This window comes from Uloborus diversus, chromosome 3, assembly GCF_026930045.1.
Source record: "Uloborus diversus isolate 005 chromosome 3, Udiv.v.3.1, whole genome shotgun sequence".
Classification (NCBI taxonomy): Eukaryota; Metazoa; Arthropoda; class Arachnida; order Araneae; family Uloboridae; genus Uloborus; species Uloborus diversus.
The window spans coordinates 179399000-179420742 of record NC_072733.1 but is presented as its reverse complement, the minus strand read 5'-3'; the positions used below and the strand labels follow the sequence as shown (position 1 = coordinate 179420742).

Here is a 21743-nt window from a genome sequence, read left to right as displayed (position 1 = left end):
TTTTATTATTATTTTTTAAAATCATATTCAATGTTTATAAGCCTCAAAATTAATTTCAGTGTGAACTTTGACACTTTTCAAATCTAATACTTAAACTGTTTTATTATTCAACGTTAAAATTTACGCATTTTGTTACATAGCCATCAATATAATACTACAGAAAAAAAATATCTAAAATGCAACAGCTTCAAAAATATGCTTATATATCACAATCTGGTTATGATTGAAAATGATGCTTCTTTATATTAGTTGATTGCATGCACAAGTAAAAAAAGCAAAATGCAAAATGGGAACATACTTCTTAAGCATATTGCTATTGCATAATCCATGCCAAAACTAATTAAGGAGGTAAGAATGCCAAGTACAGCAAGAAATACCCAATCTTCACCTAATTTGGCAAATGTGTGATGCCAAAATGCTGTGAAGTACCCTAAAATTATCAAAAATGTATTATCAACAAGCACCACAGATTAATATTTTTTAAACAATGCAATCAGACAGAACACATTCTATAGAATTAAACACAAATTTTAAATAGCTACACTAAATAATTTTACAAAATTAAATTCAAAAATTAGCAATATCATGCAGTGGGTCAAATAGCAATTTAATTTTATGAAATATTATGCGACAGAAAGTTGGCTTTAACATTTTTAGATTGTCCCAATATAAAAGCTGTTAAAAACTAATTGATGAATTACTTATACAGAATATATTTGCAATTTCTCACGTCTGTAATCCAAAAAATTTCCAAGCATTTGTTGTAAACTAAAATCTGTTTCATGAAATAATAACCATCCACATAAGAAACAGAAGTAAAATAAATGTACATAACAAGAAAATCAAAAAATAAAAGTTAAAAAACTGCCCAAAAAAGGAGTCAATTGTAGTTGATCATGAATAACTCGCGTATAAATCGAGCCGCTACTTTCTGTAGTTGATCATGAGTAAATGAATATCGCATAGACTCGTGTATAAATCGAGCCCCTACTTTCGCGAAAAAAAAAAGGAACGTTTTGTTGTGAATTTTGAAGATAAACGTTATAAAAAGGAGGGAAATGAAATGTAATGAAAAATTCTTATGTCAAGAAACGTCAGATTTTTATTTATTTATTTATTTATTTTCATAAAAAAGGCTTTCTTCTGCGATCGCGATTTTTGTAAACGATTTCAATTTCACGGTTACGATTTCGTTACTTGCAGCTTTTATTTTTAATTAACATGGCGCAGACTGCGCCATTAAAATTTTAGGAGGGATTAGTTGAGGGGTATTTTTCACTTTTTTAGGGGGGCTTTTGCTTTTTTTGGGGGAGGGGGGCTCTTCTCGATATTTAGGGTGTTTGAGCCCATGCCCTGGGGGGGGGGGTATCCCTGTAATTATTAAATTCTGTGCTGTAGACAAATGACATTAATTTTAAAAAATGAGCATTAATTCGCGACTATCGTGAAAATTCACGAATTCGGTAATTTCTGCACTTTTCGTGTAATCGGTCGTTTACTGAAAGTACTAGCCTTTATTTCAAAGTCAGACCATGTAGAATTATAACAGATTGTGTAAGTATTTACCTCTTTAGCGTCTGTTTAAAAGGGGTGGACTAAAATTGGGAAAATGTTCACATTTTCGAGGTTTTTTCCCCTCAAGAATTGTTTGGGAACATTTCGGAAATTCTGCCCCACGTATAAGTTGATCCCCTGTCTCGATTTATACACGAGTATATAAGGTACTAAATTCCTCCTTATAGTACATGGATTTTGCGAAGTGCTACTATCATCAAGTGCAACATCAGTTTCGGAAAAATTAATTTAAAAGATTTCATACTGAATAATCCTTAAAATCAATTCTACAGTATGCTTGTGTATTTAAAACATTCATTACAGATAACAGCTTTGGAAACATAACAGATCACAAACTAATACATTGAACAACATATAAAAAGCAGAATACAGAAGTGACCAATTAGGCAGTAAAAGAATTAAAAAATAACGTGCGCCATGACTCCATAACTATCATATGTAGTAGAAACACACTACCATCAAAGATTTGGCTCAGCATGTTTTGTATTTCTTTGCTTTAGAAATTAAATTTGACACACAACACACATTTCACAGCTGAATGTAAAAGTCATACGTTAAGAAATGAGGTATGCGTTACATAATTCTATCCCTTAGACAAAAAAGTCCAAAACATTGCCTTTACAAATATAGATCTTTAAATATCTTCACAGCCAAAATTTACAAGTATTTAGAGCAAGTGATTCAAGGGTGTATTTAAGGGTGCAGCTTCCCGGGCCAAACCGGAAATAAATTTGAAACTGCTCGTTGTGAGTAAGGATTTTAATATTTTCGGACTTAAATTTGGAACATTTTCATAATACATGGCTTGACTCCTTCCGAAATAAATTTCTGTAAACGCTCCCGAAGTGATTGAAGGGGGCAACATGTTGAAAATGATCCATTAACCTGCTAATAACTATCATCCAGAAAATGCTGCCATAATGAAAAATTTGAAAAGGAAACACAGAGGATGCATGGATATTGTAGTATGAAATCTGTCCCCCCCCCCCCCCCCCGCTGAAATTTGACGATGAAGTTTGAGATGACTAAGTTTCGAAACATCAATGTATATTTAAGGTTCAGTTACAGAACTTGTCACAGTCACCAAGGCAGTGTTCTCTTTAAAGAAGTAAGAGAACAGTGATGCGAATCGACATGAAACCACATCACAAAATTCTTTTAAGCAAATGTTTTAAATTTCAATAATGCTTAAAATCATAACCAGAACCTAAATTTTACTTTTAATTGAGAAGCAAATAAGTTACATTACTTCCTTCCAGTAAAAAACAATTCTTATAAAAACCATTATTTTTTTTATTTCATTTTCCCACGCATGAAAAATTCGAAAATTTGATAACAGGGAAATGATATTAAAAATTATTCGCCTAAACTTGGAAGACAGTTGCTGAAAGCTCTGAAGGTAAAATTTTCAAACTCTGTTAAGGATGCAAAAATATTGCGCATTTCAAAACATAGATGCTGTAATTAGGGAGGGGGGGGGTAGGAAAAGATCAAAAAGCAAAATCTGATGACGGAAAATGGTGGAGAAAGAAGCGAAATTCAACAGTCGAGATTCAAGAGTTAAATACGATCGATTTCAAGGGCATTTCTGAGCCGCAGATCCAAATAATATAGACAAAGACAATTTATATATATAATTATTTATTAAAACACATTTCTGTATTATACTACACTTTTTTTTGGTGAGTGATGGTGAATGTTGATCGCAAATTTTGAGGTTCCCGCCATTAATAAAACTACAACTGTTGGAAAATTTTGAAAAAAGAAAAAAAAACCCTACAATCATATCGGCATGAGTAGGTAAATAAAAATTCTGAACAAAAAATCGCTTTAGAAGCTAATAGCAACAAAATCAATGTCAACAATCTGGATGTGAAGACGAGTCCCTTCGGAAAAAGATAACCCTGAAAGTTATACAAATATATTTACTTTTTAGTACAGTCGGATCCCGCTACAACGCGATCCGACTTACGCAAAATGGCTATAACGCGAGTTTTTCATGAGTAATGAATTTTTTAGTGCGGACACAAATTACTCGCAGACAACATGAACTTTTTCGGAAAAGAGCGGCGGAGAGTAGCCTAAACAACGTTTTGCTTTAGTTTATACAAATAACAGCTCCAATTCTTACCTTTTTTTTTCATTTTACATATGAACGTTGATAAAATACATTCTGAAAACATTCCGATCGCGCTGCATAAACACTTCTTCATTTTTTAAATTATAAATATATTTACTATATCTGTACTGTTAAGTGCTATAATAATGCTGTAGTGTACATACTGTAAGTACCATACTGCTCTATTTTAAGTTTCTCTCCCAATTAATCATTGATTTTGTGCTAAATTACAGAATTTTATGTTAAATAATAACGCTTTTTCTAAAATACAGAAAAGGTCGGTTCTTTGTAAAAGATACTGCAATATATAGTTAATAAATGGTTTGAAACAATATGAAGGGTGTTTACAAACGTCTGAAACAATGGGGTATGCTTATAAAAAAATTACTAAACATACCTTGTTCCACAACGCGAAATCCGACTTACGCGAGGTGTCTTGGAACGCATCCCTCACGTAAGTCGGGACTCGACTGTATTGTCTTTTTTTTTTCAATTGAAATGCTTTTTTGTGAGTCCTCATCAGAAAATGGGGATCCATAAAAAAGCATTATGAGTAAATCTCTCTAAAATGTTACTTATTTAAGCAATTATTTAAACGTAACTTGCGTGTGATTTGCATTTTGTATAGCAGTAGCTGAATCCTCTTCTTAAGATGAGTTGTAGCAACAAGCATTGGCATAAAATATGCAATTATTTACATTTTTAGGAAATACATTTTGAAAATAACCCAGTATCAAATTGAAAAAATACTTAAATTCTAAATAATACCTGCAAGTCTTCTTTGCCACGCACTACGGTAAGTTTTTAGTTGCTTCTTTCTTATCGTTTCTTCTTTTTTTCTCAATTTTTGTAATGCTTTCAGTCTTCTAGCTTCAGCTTTTGCATAAGCTTCTAAATCTTCCTTGTACTGGCCATACATCTATTAAAAGAACAACATTATTATAACATGCCACACGATACATGACGAACCTAAAAACTAATTTAATGTTTTATAATTATAACTAATTTACTAATGTATTAAAGACATTATGTAGGAGAACATTCAAAGACTAAACAGAAGGCTGTCTTAAGAGAAATTGAAAGAACCCAGAGAATAGCACTCATTCATGAATAAAGAAAAATACAGTAGTGGCATTGCAAAAAGGAATAGTAACAATGTTAACATTATTATGAAGCAGTGAGAAGCAAAGGGATGCATGGAAGTGGCAAAATTAAAAATTTGGAGACAACGAGTACAAATGCAAATATTAGGGGAAACCTCTCCTCTGTCTTGGGGCAAGAGATAGTATTAGTAGCCCACGTAGGTGCTGCTGTACAGCATGGCTTAGAGAAAAAAATCAATGAAAGTCTACCTAGGACGTTACTTTTAAACGCGTTTTACTCAAAACCTGAAAATGTCCACTTACATTCCTTTGCTTCTTACTGCCTCATATATACTCTTTTCCATACTTACAGATTTAGTTGAGGTGTTATACATATAGGGTCGTATATACGGGGGGGGGGACCCTCAGAAGGTCTGTTTTACTTTCCCTATTTTCCTCTTCAACAACATTTCCTTTCAACAATAAAAAAAGAAAAATATCACTTAAAAAAAACTGTTCAATGTCTGTTAGTGCCATTTCTAGAGCAGATACAATTTTCTTCCGGGGCGGGGGAGGAGAGGATTGGTCCTAACAAGTCAGAATTTTTCTTGAGGAGCAATCCTTACATGTATATATTAAAATATTAAGACCTCCATATGACTTAAAACAACAGTTTAGGAGGGAGAGTTCTTATCCTCTGACGGCCCGTTCACACTGGCCAAAAAGCCGGCTCTTTGCAGGTACAGTCATGGGGGGGGGGGGGGGGCGACGACGAAACAATCGCAATTACTCTGCTATTATACGTGCTAGGGAAGAAAAAGAAGTATCAATCGACATTAATTCAAGTCTCCTTGAAAACAATGCAAATGGAATTTTGATAAGGAACTATATACAAAACGAACACCAAGTCTGAATTTTCGAAAAGGAACACCTATTTTTTGCTACATGAAGTGCAGTATTCTAGCATTTAGCTTGCAACTTAGTAGGAAGTATAATTATCTCTACGATCTGCTACTTTTCGCGGTATAGAAGGGTTATTTACTGTATCTGAATCGCTTGTTAAGATTTTTCAAAACAGAAGCAGCTGCCTACAGTTAATCTGCGTTAAGAATTGCTGAGCGCTTAGTTTACCTCCTTTATAATGCCTACACACAGTTTATATCTGAGTCATTGAAATTTATATAGCCCATTTTCTAAATGACCAAGACCCCCCCCCCCCATACATACACCAAGAAAGTGTAGAAAAAAAAGAATTTCTTGTGTAATAATTTATTATTATAAAGTTTTTGCTTTTTTTTTTTGGAATAATTTTTTAATTTTTTGAAAAGCTATAGGGTCCCTTAAACAGCAGCAAATTTTTTAGCATATCATAAAAACTACTGAATATCTTGAGCTTAAAATATGGATAATCCTGTAAAAGCTTTTCTTATTTGTTGATTCATCAAAATAAAAAACGTTTCAGATCATATTTTTTAATATTAATATCATAACTCATTTAAAAAAATACAATTCAGAAATAGTAAGTGTCGTATTTATAGTTAATAGTTTGGTTCATACTTTTATATTGAAAAATCTTTGCCGTACCTAAAATTGTTAAAGTATTATAAGCAAAAAACGTTGTAACATTTCGAGACGGTTTTTTCTCAGTTTAATTTTTGAAGCAACGGCTGGATCCAATTCAACAAAATTTGGATTACAAAGCTAAATGACGATGCTGATTACAAATATGAGATAAAAAAGAGGGGTTGGCATTAAATCTGTTAAAGTTGATGCTCATTTTAATATGAAGACAACCGTTTAACAACAATAATATTTAAAAAAAAACATAATTAAGTACCGCATATTATTCCTTAAAAAGTGACACCTTTCATGTGCCTCCAGTGTAAATAGTCTTCGAATACAAAAGAATGCTTCCCCCCCCCCCTCCCAGCTATACTTTAAAACAGCAATACGAAAATTCTCTGAAAAGGGGAGAAAACAAGCGGATCATTGCAGGCAGAAGTTGGGATCTACTCTTTTTCAGGCGCAAAGCTGGATAACTAACTCAGAAGATGTAGGGGAAAAGGGGGCTCACATGTGAACACGGGGCACATGTGAACATGGTATGCTTTAATTAGATCGTAAACTTCAAGCAAAAAATCTGGAAAAATTCTCAAATAAGGGACAGTACTAGTTTGTACCTCTAGGACAAATATTTAGAGCAATGAGCCATTTTATATTTCTGTGGTGGCAACTTCTTAGTTTTAGTAGATGTAGAAAACATTTTATTACTGCCTTCTTCACTTGATAAAATTTTTAAAACTAACTGCTAATCTAAATCTAGGTATTACGAACCATTGTATGAACATTCAAGTAAATTTATGACAATGTTTAAATTTTTTTATTAAATTAAAAAATTCTTTATTTTTACAAAGTAACTTTAAAGTAGACGATGGGGCAACTTGTGAACACAACATCTAGGGGCACAAGTGAACAACAGTTCCCATAGCCGCTCTCCGTAATATTATTATTAGTGTAGAATATTGTGTAAAATGTGTAAATATTTATAATTATCCTTTTTTCTATAACCAGTTTGTAAATTTATTGTTAATTGTTATTAATAGTATTAATATATTTATTTATTTATGTTTATTATTTTTTAATTTTTTTTGTTACTAAATAGTTGATGTGTTATATAAAACGAACAGGAAATAAAAAAAAACACAAAATATTTTCATTTTGGTAAAAATTGAAGTTCAAAATCATTTTGAAATACACTATCAAACAATGTATTGAAGCTTAAAAGCAAAATATACACTGCTCGACATTGAAAATGCAACACCAAGAAGGAGTGTTCAGAACTTTATGCAAATTTTAGAGTAGACGTACATCACTGAGTTATGTTAATGATGTGAAATGCGCAGCTCTTCGACGCAGGTAAAGTAAGATATAAGGGAAGGAACTAGCAGAATGGGCAATATTCGTGTCGTTATTTCTGACTGGAGAATTATCGTAGAAATTCTGTTTTTGTCTTGGAGGATACGTTTAGCACGAGAGAATGCCAGGCCGCCGTCAACGAAGGCACTTCCGACAGATCGACGATTTTATGAGGGGTATGGTGATCGGACTGAGAAAGGGAGGTTGGTCTGTACGTCAAATCGTAGCTGATACCTACATGGATGCGAGCACGATGCATCGGCTGTGCCGAAGAAGGTTGGAACAACGAAATGTAGCAAGATTGCGGGGTGCAGGGGCAGCCAGAGTGACACCAGAACGCGTGGATCGACGCATCCACTGACAAGCTGTAGCAGACCCACAAGTCACTTGTTCCTCGATTCTGCAGCAGGTGCAAGATACCCTAAATGTTCCCGTGTCAACCAGAACCATTTCCCGTCGTTCGGTCGCACGTGGTCTGCAATCACGGCGTCCGCTAAGAAGACTGCCACTGACCCCACAACATAGCCAGCAGCGTTTAGTATAGTGCCGGACTAGAGCGACGTGGTTGACAGAATGGCGAAATGTCGTGTTCTCAGATGAATCCCGCTTCTGTTTATCCGGTGATAGTCGCCGCATACGTGTGTGGCGTTGACGTGGAGACAGATCTAATCCGGCAATAACTGTGGAACCTCCCACCGCACGACAACGTGGCATAATGGTTTGGAGCGCAATTGCGTACAATTCCATATCACCTCTAGTTCGTATTCAGGGCACTATGACGGCCCAACGATGCTTGGATAATGTGCTGCGGCCGGTGGCAATCCCTTACCTTCAAGGGCTACCTAATGCAATTTTTCAGCAGGATAACGCCCGACCACACAGTGCTCGCATCTGCCAACATGCTCTCCAAGGCACAGATGCTTCCCTGGCCCCCATACTCTCCTGACCTGTCACCAATCGAGCATGTGTGGGATGCGATTGGACGCCGTTTGTGGACTCTGTACCTGCCTTGTTCAGAAGACGAACTGTGGCAAATGGTTGAAAGGGAATGGAGAGCCATCCCTCTGGACACCATCCGCACCCTTATTGCCTCTATGCCTAGACGTGTTTCTTCGTGTATCGCTGTCCACAGTGGTCCTACATCCTACTGAGCCGACGCCGTTCTCGCTCTGTATTCTGCCTATCATTTTGAAATTATTATCATTTATTATTCCTTGCTGTCTCTGTCTTTTTTCCAAATTTTATCACTTTCTGACCACTCCTTCTTGGTGTTGCATTTTCAATGTCGAGCAGTGTATGTAGGATAACCTATTACATAATAAAAAATTCTTTGTATTATGTAGTCATATAAGTTTTTTTCTAGTTTAGTCAGTGATCAGTTATATATTTCGGGAAAAAATATTTTCTTAGTGGAACAATTGAAACTGACGCAGTATAGGTTACAAACACTTCAACGTATTTGTTATTTAGGTATATGTTTCATATTGAAGAATTTTCCTTTAAAATTATGATGCGTCTGCATTTTTTACCTGAGTTGATATGTGTCCCTGGCCCGTTCACATGCGCCCCCCTCCAGGCGCACATGTGAACAACTGCAGATGTTTTTTGAAAATACCATAAAGTAAAGAAATAATTTTGTAAAAAATCCTAAAAAAACATCTACGACACAAAGAAAAGCCTTTTTAATCGTGGGGGCACTTTTGCGTTGGGAAATTGATAATATTTTTTGGAAAATAAAGAAATGAAAAAAATTGTTCACATGTACCCCGTTTTCGTACTGGTCAACAACTGAAGGGTGTACGTAGGGTGGGTCGAAAAAACTTTTTTTGGAAATCTGTTTTTGGATAGTGCGGAAAAGTTGCTATATGGGCCCGTTATTACCCATAAAAAATTTCGCTAATTTTTTTTAATATTTAGCCGGCGCTATTTGACCTTGAAAAACTAAAAAAAGGGCAAAAATGCACTTTTTTCCAAAAAAAAAAAGGGGGGGGGTCAAAAATAAAAGTTTGAAGTTAGTTTCAACAAACATTAGAAGTATCTGTCAGTGAATTAGTTGAAATCCTCAAAGACTTTTATACATTTCGTAGAATATTTAGCTACGCTCCTTTAAGACTGAAACATGGGAAAAATGAAAAAAAAAAAAAAAAAAAATTAAAGTAGTTTCGAAATAAGTAAATACTGAAATGTTACGCAATACGTTACTTAGAAAAATTACTTCAATTAATTTTATGCGACATTTGTACGCAAATTTTAAAAAATGCACACACTAAAATAAAAAATAGTTACATAAGATGCTAATTTTTTGCGATGGCTGACAACTGCAAACCGTTTGTTACGCTTGTATATAGGCACTCTCCAACTCCATCAGAAAATCTTACAATGCTTGTAAAGTCTGTAATGTTAGTTTATGCTCCAATGTGGTTTGAAATAAAAATGAAACCGAACTGCCAGTATGGTGCCCAACATTTTTGGAAAATGATTTCTCTTGCAAGACAGTTTCCAGACAACGTTGGCAAGATAATTTTCAAAGTTCTCTCAAACAATGCATATTTCGCTCATCCTGAACAGCTACTGTTGACAATGTTGTTTGACTCAAGAAAATACATTCGGGAATTAGCTGTTAGGCGCATTCTGAACTCTAGAAATAAGAAGACGAAGAGCTCGGGTGGTGTACGATTTTGTAAGCGTCCTAAACTCAGTTTTGAATTTTGAAGCCGTTGATTATGTTGATTTAATTGATTGGGCAAACTGTGTTGAAACAGAGCCACCTCTTACAATATCTAGGAGACCAACAGTTAAAAGAAATGTGCAAAGAACAGTCTACAGAGTTCACTTTCGAGAAATTTCCATTGTCACATGCAAGCTGTGAAACGTTGTGTGAAACTAATAACCGAAACTGAATTAAAAGTTCGTGGTGAAACTGCACGAGATAGATACATTCGTGCCTAACTTCAAGCTAGGAAAGAACTTCCATCATTTGATAACAAGGGACAATATTATTCCAAAAAATAATATTCATTATGCATGAGGTATTATAAGTCAAATTTGAAAATTTCTTTTTCAAAATTTTATTATCTCTATATGTAATTCTAGAAAATGTATGGTACTATTGCGTGATAATAATTACTATGATTAATAGTGCTATTTAATTAATTGGTCTATGATTTAATTTTGAAAAATAATTTTCACATTGGTTTTTAAAGAAATTCAATATTTTTTCATTTTTCTCCAATTTTTGATGTCGGAAAGGAGCGGTTAAATGCTCATTAAATTCAATGAAACATTTTATGGGCTAGAACTGGCTCATTATATAACATTTTCGGTGCATTCCAGCAAAATATTTGGAATGTAGTTTTTAAAAAAAATTTCGACAAAAAGTCATTTTTCTCTTTTTTTTTCGATTTTTCAGTGTCAAATAGCGCCGGCTAGATATTTTTTAATATCCTAGAAATTTTTTGTGAGTGCTAACTAGCTCACTACGCAACTTTTGCGCGCTATCCAAAAATTGATTTCGAAAAAAAAATTTTTTCGGCTTATTTCGGCCCACCCTAGTACAGTGAACGGCTGCTATTAAAAATTTCTACTCACTGTAATAAGCCGAGTCAATGCATTTTCTTTATAAACATGCTCTCACTGCGCTCATACAGTTTCAATGGTGTAAAATGTCCGAGCATGTTATCAGATCATAGATCTAGGATACAACTAGAGTGCTCGCTTCTTTAGCTGTAAGGTAGAAGCTGGCTGTCAACACAAGAGGAAAGTAGAGCTATAGTGCCTAGAAAGAGTAGTGTACCGACAGGCGCTTTTTTCCCTGCGATTCTTGAAGACGAATTGTATGAAAAACGCTAAATGGCAGTGCAGTCGAGGTGCACGTTCAATTTCGCGGTGTTTACATTAGTAGACGCGGGATTTTGTTACAATTGCTGTCCGCGTCACAGAGATTCAGACAGAAATCCAGACAAAGAGACTTTCAGCTATATTATTAGTAGAGAAATAAGAGACGCGCAGTTATTGAATACTTAGGGGCCATTCATTAATTACGTAAGGATGATTTTGGCAATTTTTGATCCCCCCCCCCATGTAAGGGTACGTAAGATTCCATTTTGTTTTTCAAAATGATAAAATAACAAATCTTGGAGTCGTTACATCACTGTAATCGTTATTAAATTCACATTATTAAATTAAACCTTTTGCGTAAAGAAATAGTTACTGAAAAGTTTGAATCTAAACTAAATGTTTTTTCGACATTTTTTTGAGCAATCACGATTGCTTATTGTTCTCACTTGACAATTTTGAGGTCCTATCATTTTATTTTCCCGCCAACACCCTCTGCAGCACCACCGTCGGCCGGCCGCCTCACGATGCTGCTCATCTAGCGAAAACCCTCTCCAGGATGCGTCACTTACTTGCCTACACTTACACACACACCTATGCACACCCACACACAAATACACTTACACATACACCTACACATACACACACGCATACATACATACACCTACACACATACACCTACACACAAACACATACACACAACTACCCACAAATACACATACCCCCCCCCCCCCCCACTTAAACACACATACCAAACACACACGCCTACATACACACACACTCGTGATTGCGAAGAACATAATTTGAATTCAAGATGTCAAAGTTCAAATTATTTTTTATTTTTATTTTTGTTTTTGTTTTGATGTAATATTAATAAAAAATAAAACATGCCATTCACAATGCGACTCTTTTATTATATTTTACACTATTCATTCTTTGTAAAACAAATAAAAAAACATCTTATCCTAACACGTTTCTTACCTTCCAGACGCAAATGGAACATAATCTCTGCCAAATCACTTGTTGACCGCGCAATTTCTAATGTGAAATACCGACTTGGAAAATATTACGTAAGAATGAGTTTGACCCCAAGGTACGTAGAGACTTTTCCAACCCTCCTCCCCCTCGGGACTCTTACGTATTTAATGAATGGCCCCTTATATTCTACTATTTTCATTGAAGATAAATTAGCATAAGGTAATTTTATATTCTTCAAAAAATAAATGAACACCCATGTAACAAATAGCACTTATTACAGAATTTGTCCTTTGCGCAGAAATAAGTTCAATCCGAAAAACGGGGCTTTAAAACTGCGAAATCAGCATGCAATCGCTGATTTAAAACCAGTCTGATTGAGGAGCATAACGTACTCCTCGAGCGCAGCGCCATCTGGATTTTCCTCAGATCTGACCTCACTTTTTCCCCGTCGATCGGCACACTACTCTTTCTAGGCACTATAGTAGAGCTTAAATAATTTAAGAGGGTAGAATCTTTCCCGACACATCATAGTGTAGTTGAAGTTACGTGTAAAACTAAGTTTGCGCGCTTTAGACCGTAGCTCATTTCGGTGAGAACGTTACTTTAAGTAGTACAGAGAAAAACATTGAAAAATACATTTGTCACGTAAACTTGAGTACGTTTAATATTTTATAAGTACGTTTGATATAAAATTAATAAAGGAAGTTAAGTTGAAAAGTAAGTAGGGGAAAAAATTACAGCCCCGTTCATTCATTTCTAAAATGCGCTGCAACGAAGCTACTATTTTAACTAAGCCCCAATGAAATTGGGCTTAGAAAACGGCCAAACACGGTATCCAGTGCTTCCTAAATAAATAGCAGAAAACGTAGTTCAGAACATTAAAATCTGTCTGTACACAAATAAATAGAAAATTATTCCTCAAAAAGCCCACAAAAATTTTTTTACTGTGAAAAAATAAAAAAGTAAATAATTAAAGAAAAAACCCCCTAAAAATCAAAATATATTTAAAATTGCATAACGGAACACTTTACTTATCACAGGCAGCTCGTACAAGGGGTAATTGCTTCCTCATTTTCAAAAATAAGGGGCCTTTGCCCCTCTACTTTTCAAGGTTCAATATTACGATCGAACGAAAAATGATAAAATTTATTGGTCGATCAACGTGTTTAAAGAACAAAGAATTGACTTTTTTTAGTGTGGGTTATATCTTTCTCATGTTATTATTTCATAAAAACTGAGCTTTGAATTGGAAGTAGTGATGATCCGGATATCCGAGGGAAAAATAAAGATCTGTATCCGTACCCGTATCCGCTACTTTTTTGACGGATCTTAAACGGATCATTTCTATTCTAAAATTTTTTAAATATTTGAATAAAAGATTCTTAAATTCCGTTTCAATAGATTTTATTCCCTATTTAAATTATAAGGTATCATTTCAGAAGCCAATCTGTACCCCCCTCCCCCCGTTGCAAAAAAGAAGTGGAAATAAGTTTTAAAAGTGTGTATCAGTGTGTCTTTTTGTGGCATCGTAGCTCCTAAACAGATGAACCGATTTTGACAGTTCATTTTTCGTTCAAAAGGTGACTTGATCGAAAGTGTTCTTAGCTTGGTCTCGTTTTTGTAGAACTTTAATTACCGGAGATATTAATTAAAAACCGATTTAATGTTTTTCACAATTATGGTAGTAAAAATTTACCCGTACGTTAAAAATGTTGGCCCTAATTGAAAGAACGAAGTTTTCTGCGTTTGATATTTATTTGAAACTTTCAACTTATATACAGTAGGAGCTATAATCTTGTTAAGTAAATTTTAAATGAAATAAAAAGCTTTTATACGCGTGATTGGTAGCGATTTCATAGTCGGAAGATAAGGAGAAAAAACTCAATGATTTAAAATTTTTACCTGCTGTCAGTTCATATTTGTTAACAAATGTGTGTTCTGACCCGCGAAATTCATCTTAATATGAGGTCGGCTCTCTGGGACTTGTTTTGTTTTTCTGATTTTTAATTTAATATTAGTTTTCGTTATTGATTTGCGGTTTCTGCTCTGCTTCATTTTTGTTTTTCTCGGCATCCTTTAAAAAAGTGAGACTAGATTCTCTATTTACTGTTTGTAAAGGTGTTCCCGGCTCTGTATTTCGTCGGTCGGAGAAGTTCGGTGGAATGGGTCAGCGCTGCATTTATGCTGAAATAAAATGGGAAAAATTATTTCTAGCCTGTTCAGTAGCAGCTTTACACTCTTGCTCCTACATCTACCGAGTAAGCTAGAAATAATTTTTCACATTCCATCTAAGCATTAATGCAGTGCTGACCCATTCCTTCCCACTCTCCCTCAATTTTAACGGATATTTCTTTAAAGAGTAAATCATTTATTTTGATTATATTTTTGCCACAGTTGACATTTTTTTTTTTTTTTTTTTTTGAAGAAATTGCCATTATTCTGACGGGAATACCTTCCGTAACAAATTTTACACTTGGATAGTTGAATTCGGTAAAAAAAATTTTTGAGATCCGTATCCGCGGATCTTGACACTAATGATCCGGATCCGTATTCGTGGATCTACTTTTTTAACGATCCGGCACATCACTAATTGGAAGAAAGGAGTCCAGCTTTACAGTGACCATCTCCACGATTTTTAGAGGTCGTGTTCCGAATGCTTTAGAAAAGATCATTTAATTAATTATGACGCTAAAATTCAACTGCACAATTAAACAACAAAAAAATCAGCTTCACAGATTCCGCCCACCTAACCTCCCCCTCCCCATATCTTAGACCTATTTTAACCCCCTACTGTTTTGGTGTACCACCTGCCTATCTTCACTTTCATTATATTTTATAAAAATATTTCTCACAATTTATGAATGCACTGATATTTACAAAACTGTCTGCTGTGGTTTATATTGCGTAAAGAAAAAAAAAAGGCATATAAGCCTCAGTGATGACGACCATGAAAATTATGAGTTCATGCGTGTAAAAACAGTTAGATTGAAACATTGAAAGATATTTCTCAATGACCTTTCTACATTTAACAGTATCTATAGAAATTTTATTGACTTTGTCTTTATTTCATTAAATGCAGAAGAATGTATAAGGAAACTTGTCGTATACACGTTCAGAAGTTCGAAATTCATTTTCACTAATGGCTCTCAAAACGTACAGATTTTTCATTTTCTACACATGATGATAGATAAGAGAAATAAAACAGAGAATGAAAAGTCAAAATGCATTTGAAACGCGTTGGAGAACAATAAACATTCCCATTTCAAAACTATACTGTCATGTTATTATTTGCAACAACAAATAAGGAAGAGATTTGGTTTTTAATAACTAAGATCATTAAATCTTTCGAGTTCATCTGATCACAAAAATTCATTTTTAACAACCTTAACATTTAGCTTCATAAGAGTTTCATAGGAAAAAAGAATTGAAAAAAAAAAAAAAAGATAGTCTAAAGAAAAAAAAAACAGTTCTTTAATCAAAGAAATAATTTATTTTTCAGATCAAAAGTTAGTCGAAGGAAGGACAAAGTTTCACTACTGGAAAAGGTGATAAAAATGTTTATTAACAAGAGACAATAAAGAAATTAATTCTAATAAGGAGCAACAAAAAAAATTAGTTCTTAAACGGGCAGGGATTAGGGTATATAACACACTGCATATAATAAACTGTTATTTAAGTTCCTAAACAGGTCGATAAAAACGTTTGCTAGCAGTGTGATGGATAGCAAATTGACAAAATTAAATGTTCAAAAAAGTAACAAAGAATCATTTCCTGTTCACATGGATCCACGACTAAATTAAATTTTTGATAGTAGTAATACAATAAAATTTAGCTTCTCAAACAGACTAGTAGAAAAAGTCAAAATTCACGACATAAATAAAAAATGTATACTGACGCGTTTTCGGAAAAGATTCAACGAAATATTAACATTTTCATTAAAAACACACATTATACGTTTTAATCTGTTTGAAAAAATTAATTCAAAAATAAAACGCAAAACGATTTTCTCAACCAAATAGAGTATAAAATATTTCCTATGTAGAAAAATGAGAACAAGGGGCTAAAACGTTTAGTTTTTTCCTAAAATTTACAAGAGCGCGATATCAACTTGATGATTATTTATAGAACAACGTTTGATGCATAAAAAACTAATTAATACGGAATTATTTCTTATTTGTGAAAATTTTGTAAATCGACCTATTTAAACTATTTTATTTAGCATCAAACACAGTAGAACAAATGATAAAGACGGCAACTTAACTAAAGTCTAAGAGCAAATGTTAAATTCAAGTTAACTATCAAACGAAGAGTTATAGGGAATCGAATAGTGTTCTCGCGGTGTATGCAGTCTCACAAACAAGATTGCATATTGTTAGAGTGCACTCTTTTAGATTTAGAAATACCATACTTGTTTAGGACTGCCATCAGTCTCGGTAATCCAGATGCATCCTTTTGGCGCCAGTTGCATTCTAAATGAGGCAATGCGAGACTACTTTGGCAAAGTTGTAATCCACCCATTGAATGGGCGCACTTTCACAGAATCTCACAATTTTGGCAACTGCAGAGAAAGCATGGGTTACACATTCGGAAAACGAACTATATAACATTAAATAAGGTTCAAGCCTCGCGAATAAATCTCAGAAGAGCACTCATATTACACATGGAAGTACAAACAAAGGGGTTCGTGAGAAAGGGTGAGATTCAGATTTTCAAGCATTTCAGGAATTGTCATTTTATGACACCAAAAGCTAAATTATTCAGGTGGAAATAGACATTAAATGTGAAAGTAGAAGAGGTGACAAACAAAGTGCAGGTAACTAGCATACTTTTTAATTAATTGCTTCAGGTATAAATGCAATTCAAAACCATGCCTCATATTAATGCAACAGAAAATAAACTATCATGCGACTATTTGGCAGATTAGAGTGAAAGTAGCTCACAAGGTCGAGATTTTACCCTTCAAGCGGAGGAAAGTCAACACCTAGCTTTACTCAATTTTTATTACGCATCACTAAATGCAATTCTCGTGCACTTTCAACACTTTCTCTAAATTTTATTTTTTCACGTTAAGTGTAACACAACTATCCAAAGCGAAGTCATCATAATCTTCATTTAGAAGGTGAAGTAAAAAAAAAGCAAGCAATTATGTTTCTAAACCAAGTTATGTTTCTAAACAACTTTTTGATGATGATGCAACACAAAAGTGCCATTCAGAAAAAGGAAAACAAAAAATTATGAGCATACATAACTAGGCCAAACGTTCCAAAAAACAAAACTTGTGTTTCAATGTTGTTTTCCGTCAAAACGCAAAACATTAACGCAGTTGACTCCATGAAAGCGAACCATTGTCACGAGGACATCACGAAATTTAATTATGAAGAAAAATGCGCAAAATACGAGTACAATATTTGGGATGTTTGAAAAATGATAGTGTACTAAAAATTGAAAAGTAAAATTGAATAATAAAGCAAGTTGAAACAGTAGTATCCGATCCTATTAAGACATACAGATCGAGATCTACAACATGGTCGACAAAAGTAACAGATTATTGTACATACTGTGCAATGAAACGGTAGTAAGCACAACATGGAATGTCAAGAGAGAGAGTTTGAAGGTAATCAGTCAGTGTAAATGTAGAACTTCAAAAACAGTAATGTCGTTTCAGCAGTAACAATAATGTAGCCAGAGTATCGAAGAAAGAAAGGCGGCTATACCTCAATAAAAATCAAACAAATTCCATCATTAAATTTGTAAGAAGCCAACATAAGCATGTTACTATACTGCGTACTCCATTGCTCAGCTGGAAAAGATCTCAATGACGGAGATTTCATCAAGGAAACATGTAAGATGTCCACCTGTGTTCACAAAAAAAAAAAAAAAAATCCATGTTATGACTTAGTGAGTAGAAATGCAACCTAAGTCGAAACAGTTGAACTTAACACGTAGAGCATCAGTTCAAAAAAGACAAAAATATTTGCAAATATTTTTCGATTTCTCGCTGAAACTACTGATGTGGCATCAAATGCTCGGTTAGCCATTATTGCTAAATAGTTTGATGGTAGTTGTGACAGAAACAATGAGACCTAAACAATTGATATCTCTATGTGTCAGTCACGCCTCCAAATATGGTTCCAAGAAACGTGGGATTCTAGAAATTGTTTACAGAAGCTATTGAACATCCACCTGTACACCCTTTCATTACATTATCCACAAAGGAGGTGTTAAGAAAGAAGACTTATCTTTTCAGCTGAATAGTGAAAAATACAAACAGAATTTAAGGACAAGAGGAACGCTGTGGAAATTTCATATTTACATAGGGGTTAACTTTTGATTAAAAAATATTATAAATGGTTGTAACATATAAATATATTAACTTCCTTCGTTTTACATTCTTAAATAACTTATCGGTTTTTTCGTTACTATGCAAAACAGTCAAATTACAGATGGATGTTTATCAGTTAATAATTGATAGTGTTTTGATAGCTCACTCATTTATAATACCTATTCCCAAAATATGAATCTCAAATTGAAAATTACTCGATTCAAAACTGAATAGAATTAAAAAAAAAAAAAATCGCGACAAGATCGAGAACTATTTTGGAAACGCCTTTATATAATAAAGTGTTTAAACTACGAAAATAATTTACATTTAAGGTACAAAACAAGCTTCGAGAATCTAAAGATATTTATCAACTGCGCGAGAACATAAAGCAAAACTTGGCGTTTCTTCATTTGGGTGATCAACGATCATGGTTCATGGAGAAACAGCTGGAACTTGGTCCCCAAGAAGGTCCCCCCCCCCTCCTAATTTTAATCAACAGTCAAGAAGACCACACTTGGTGCAGAAAAACAGGAGGACGCTTTAGAAAAGTTTTTAACTTTATACAGAAAATATAAAAGGATAGGGAGATATCTTCAAAATACTACTCAGTCAAAATCAAGGTATTATTACTTGTTTATCCTTCTGAGAAGCGGGAAAGATCCTTTATGATAGGCTTAGCAAATACCTAACCATTGGAGAAAAAAAAAAGCATTTCTAATCTGAGAAATAAATAATCCTTAAAAACAAATTGTTTTAGAAAAAGTCAAGATCGCTTATTTTTCTCGCTCTATGACCTGGATAAGAAATAGTGGACAACTTTTCCAGATTTCCTTCAAGCATGAACGATTCTTCACGTACGAGGTATTTTTAGAAAAGCATTTGGATTTTATTTATTTTGCTTCGAGTTTCGATTCACTAACACCCTCTGTTTTACGTAATACTACCAAGAATTGAACAATTCGTTGTGCTTCAGATGCTTAGAACAACGCAAGAGTTCTACGAGTTGAATAAGTTCTGCCTCTGGATATCAATATACAGCAAATAAATAGAATCATGCAGTGCTCTAAATACTGCCGTGTGCAGGAAAACGGTAGTAACTGCAATTTTTTCATTTCTTTGCATTTTTGTCATCTATTGTGCTTTAGCTTTATTGTACAAGCTTGCTTAATTTGGTTTCCGCTGAAAAAAAAAAAAAAAAAAAGCGCGAAAATAACGTTTCATTCCTACATTTCCCTACTGTTAGTATTGAATCCAATAAAACGCGTTCTTCAAATATCTCAAAAACTCATTTCTGTAGATAGTGCCGTTTACCTGCCCACAGCAAGAATAGTGTTTGTAGTCACACATCCACTCCTACGAATTACAAATTTCTATCCACCATATTACTATGTTTCAATGGTTCAAGGGGGGAGAAAGAGAGACTTCATTAAATAGTTTCCAATATTAATGGAGGTCGTGATAAGAATCTTGAGCAGCTGAATTTCAAGTTGCAAATGTTCACGAAGTGCGTCCAATCTCATTCAAACGCAGATGGGATCAGGACCATCTTAGAAATGTGATGAGCCCTCGCTGTGCCCGATTAAGATATTGGGGAGCCCAAAGAAACGCATTTTTTGGGGGGTCTTCTGTAGTCAGACCTTATAAATAAAAATGATCACGAATATCCTGGGGTGCCGATTTTAGGGGCGTTGAGATGCTCAACCACTCGTTCAAAATAGTTGTTGGAGTATAAAGCATCTTACACCGAATCAGTAGTTGGAAAAACTACATTTTTTTGTAGCGAACTAAAACTACTTTATTACAAATGTAGTTAACTACAACTACTTTTTTCAAAATGTAGCAACTAAAACTACTTTTGAAATGTAGTCGCTACTTCGCTACTTTTCAAAAAGTAAGTAAATAAAGAGCATACATACACATTAGGGTGTCCCACAAAAAACGTAAGTCGATTTTTCAAGTTGCATATCCTCTTATATTTTTCCTTTTATGTCAAAACAATTGTGCAAAAACATTTCATAATTTGAACAACCGCAACCAGTATCGACTTGCATCTGAAAGTGTAAACCAGCACTTGTATGCTACGCCAAATAAAAAATAAAAAAAAAAACTTTTTTTAGAAAATCGAAATTTCTGTTGATAAAACGTTGCTCCTATACCCCACATGTAACACAAAAACATTTATTCAGATTAAAAAACCATTTAGATACTTGTGGCCAAGTGGCCTAAACACTTGGCCAAAATTTTATAATTTTCTTCAAAAAAAATGTTTTTTTTTTTTTTAAACTACATACCAATTTAAATAAAATATGAAGCAAAGTGCATTTGCAAGTGAATAATTAAAAAATAATATATTTAAAATGAAAAAAAAACTTAAAATTTAAAAAATCCATATTTCGAGTTCCATGTGGGAGACTTAAATATTGCAAGAGAGTAAAAATTCCTATTTAACGCTTGTTATCAACTCTACTGTTTATAGTATTTCTCAGCTCGATAACTTCTTAAAATTAACGTAACATTTTTAAAAAATATGTATCGAAAAAAAAAATAAATTTTTTGAAGAAAATTATAAATTTTAGGCCAAGCTTAAATTAAAACCATTTAGGTAAAACGGTTTTTAATTTGAATAAATGTTTTTGTAATGCATGTGAGGGGTATAGGGGCAACGTTTTATCAGCAGAAATTTCGAGATTCTAAAAAAAAGTTTTTTTATTTGGCCTAGCATTGCGAGTGCTGGTTTGCACTTTCAGACGGAAGTCGGCACTGGTTGCCGTTGTTCAAATTACATGAAACTTCTTTTACAATTGCTTTGACGTAAAAGAAAAAATATAAGAGAGACTTGAAAAATCAACTTTCGATTTTTTTGGGACACCCTAATACACACATACAACGTAAGAGCGGTTGAACGAAAAAAGGTTTA

General features: G+C 34.0%; 1 protein-coding gene and 1 long non-coding RNA gene across 2 annotated transcripts in view; both read right to left on the bottom strand.

Annotated features, from left to right (window-relative positions):
- The window catches only part of LOC129219310 (succinate--CoA ligase [ADP/GDP-forming] subunit alpha, mitochondrial-like), a gene marked incomplete at its 5' end in the record, with an annotated part of 324980 nt that overhangs the window by 7641 nt on the left and 295596 nt on the right, over positions 1 to 21743 (bottom strand).
- LOC129219311 (uncharacterized) lies at positions 299 to 17033 on the bottom strand. Its single transcript, XR_008580398.1, has 3 exons — positions 16913 to 17033; positions 4463 to 4613; positions 299 to 430 (listed from the first exon to the last, which is right to left on the bottom strand). It is a non-coding gene; the product is annotated as an uncharacterized LOC129219311 (long non-coding RNA).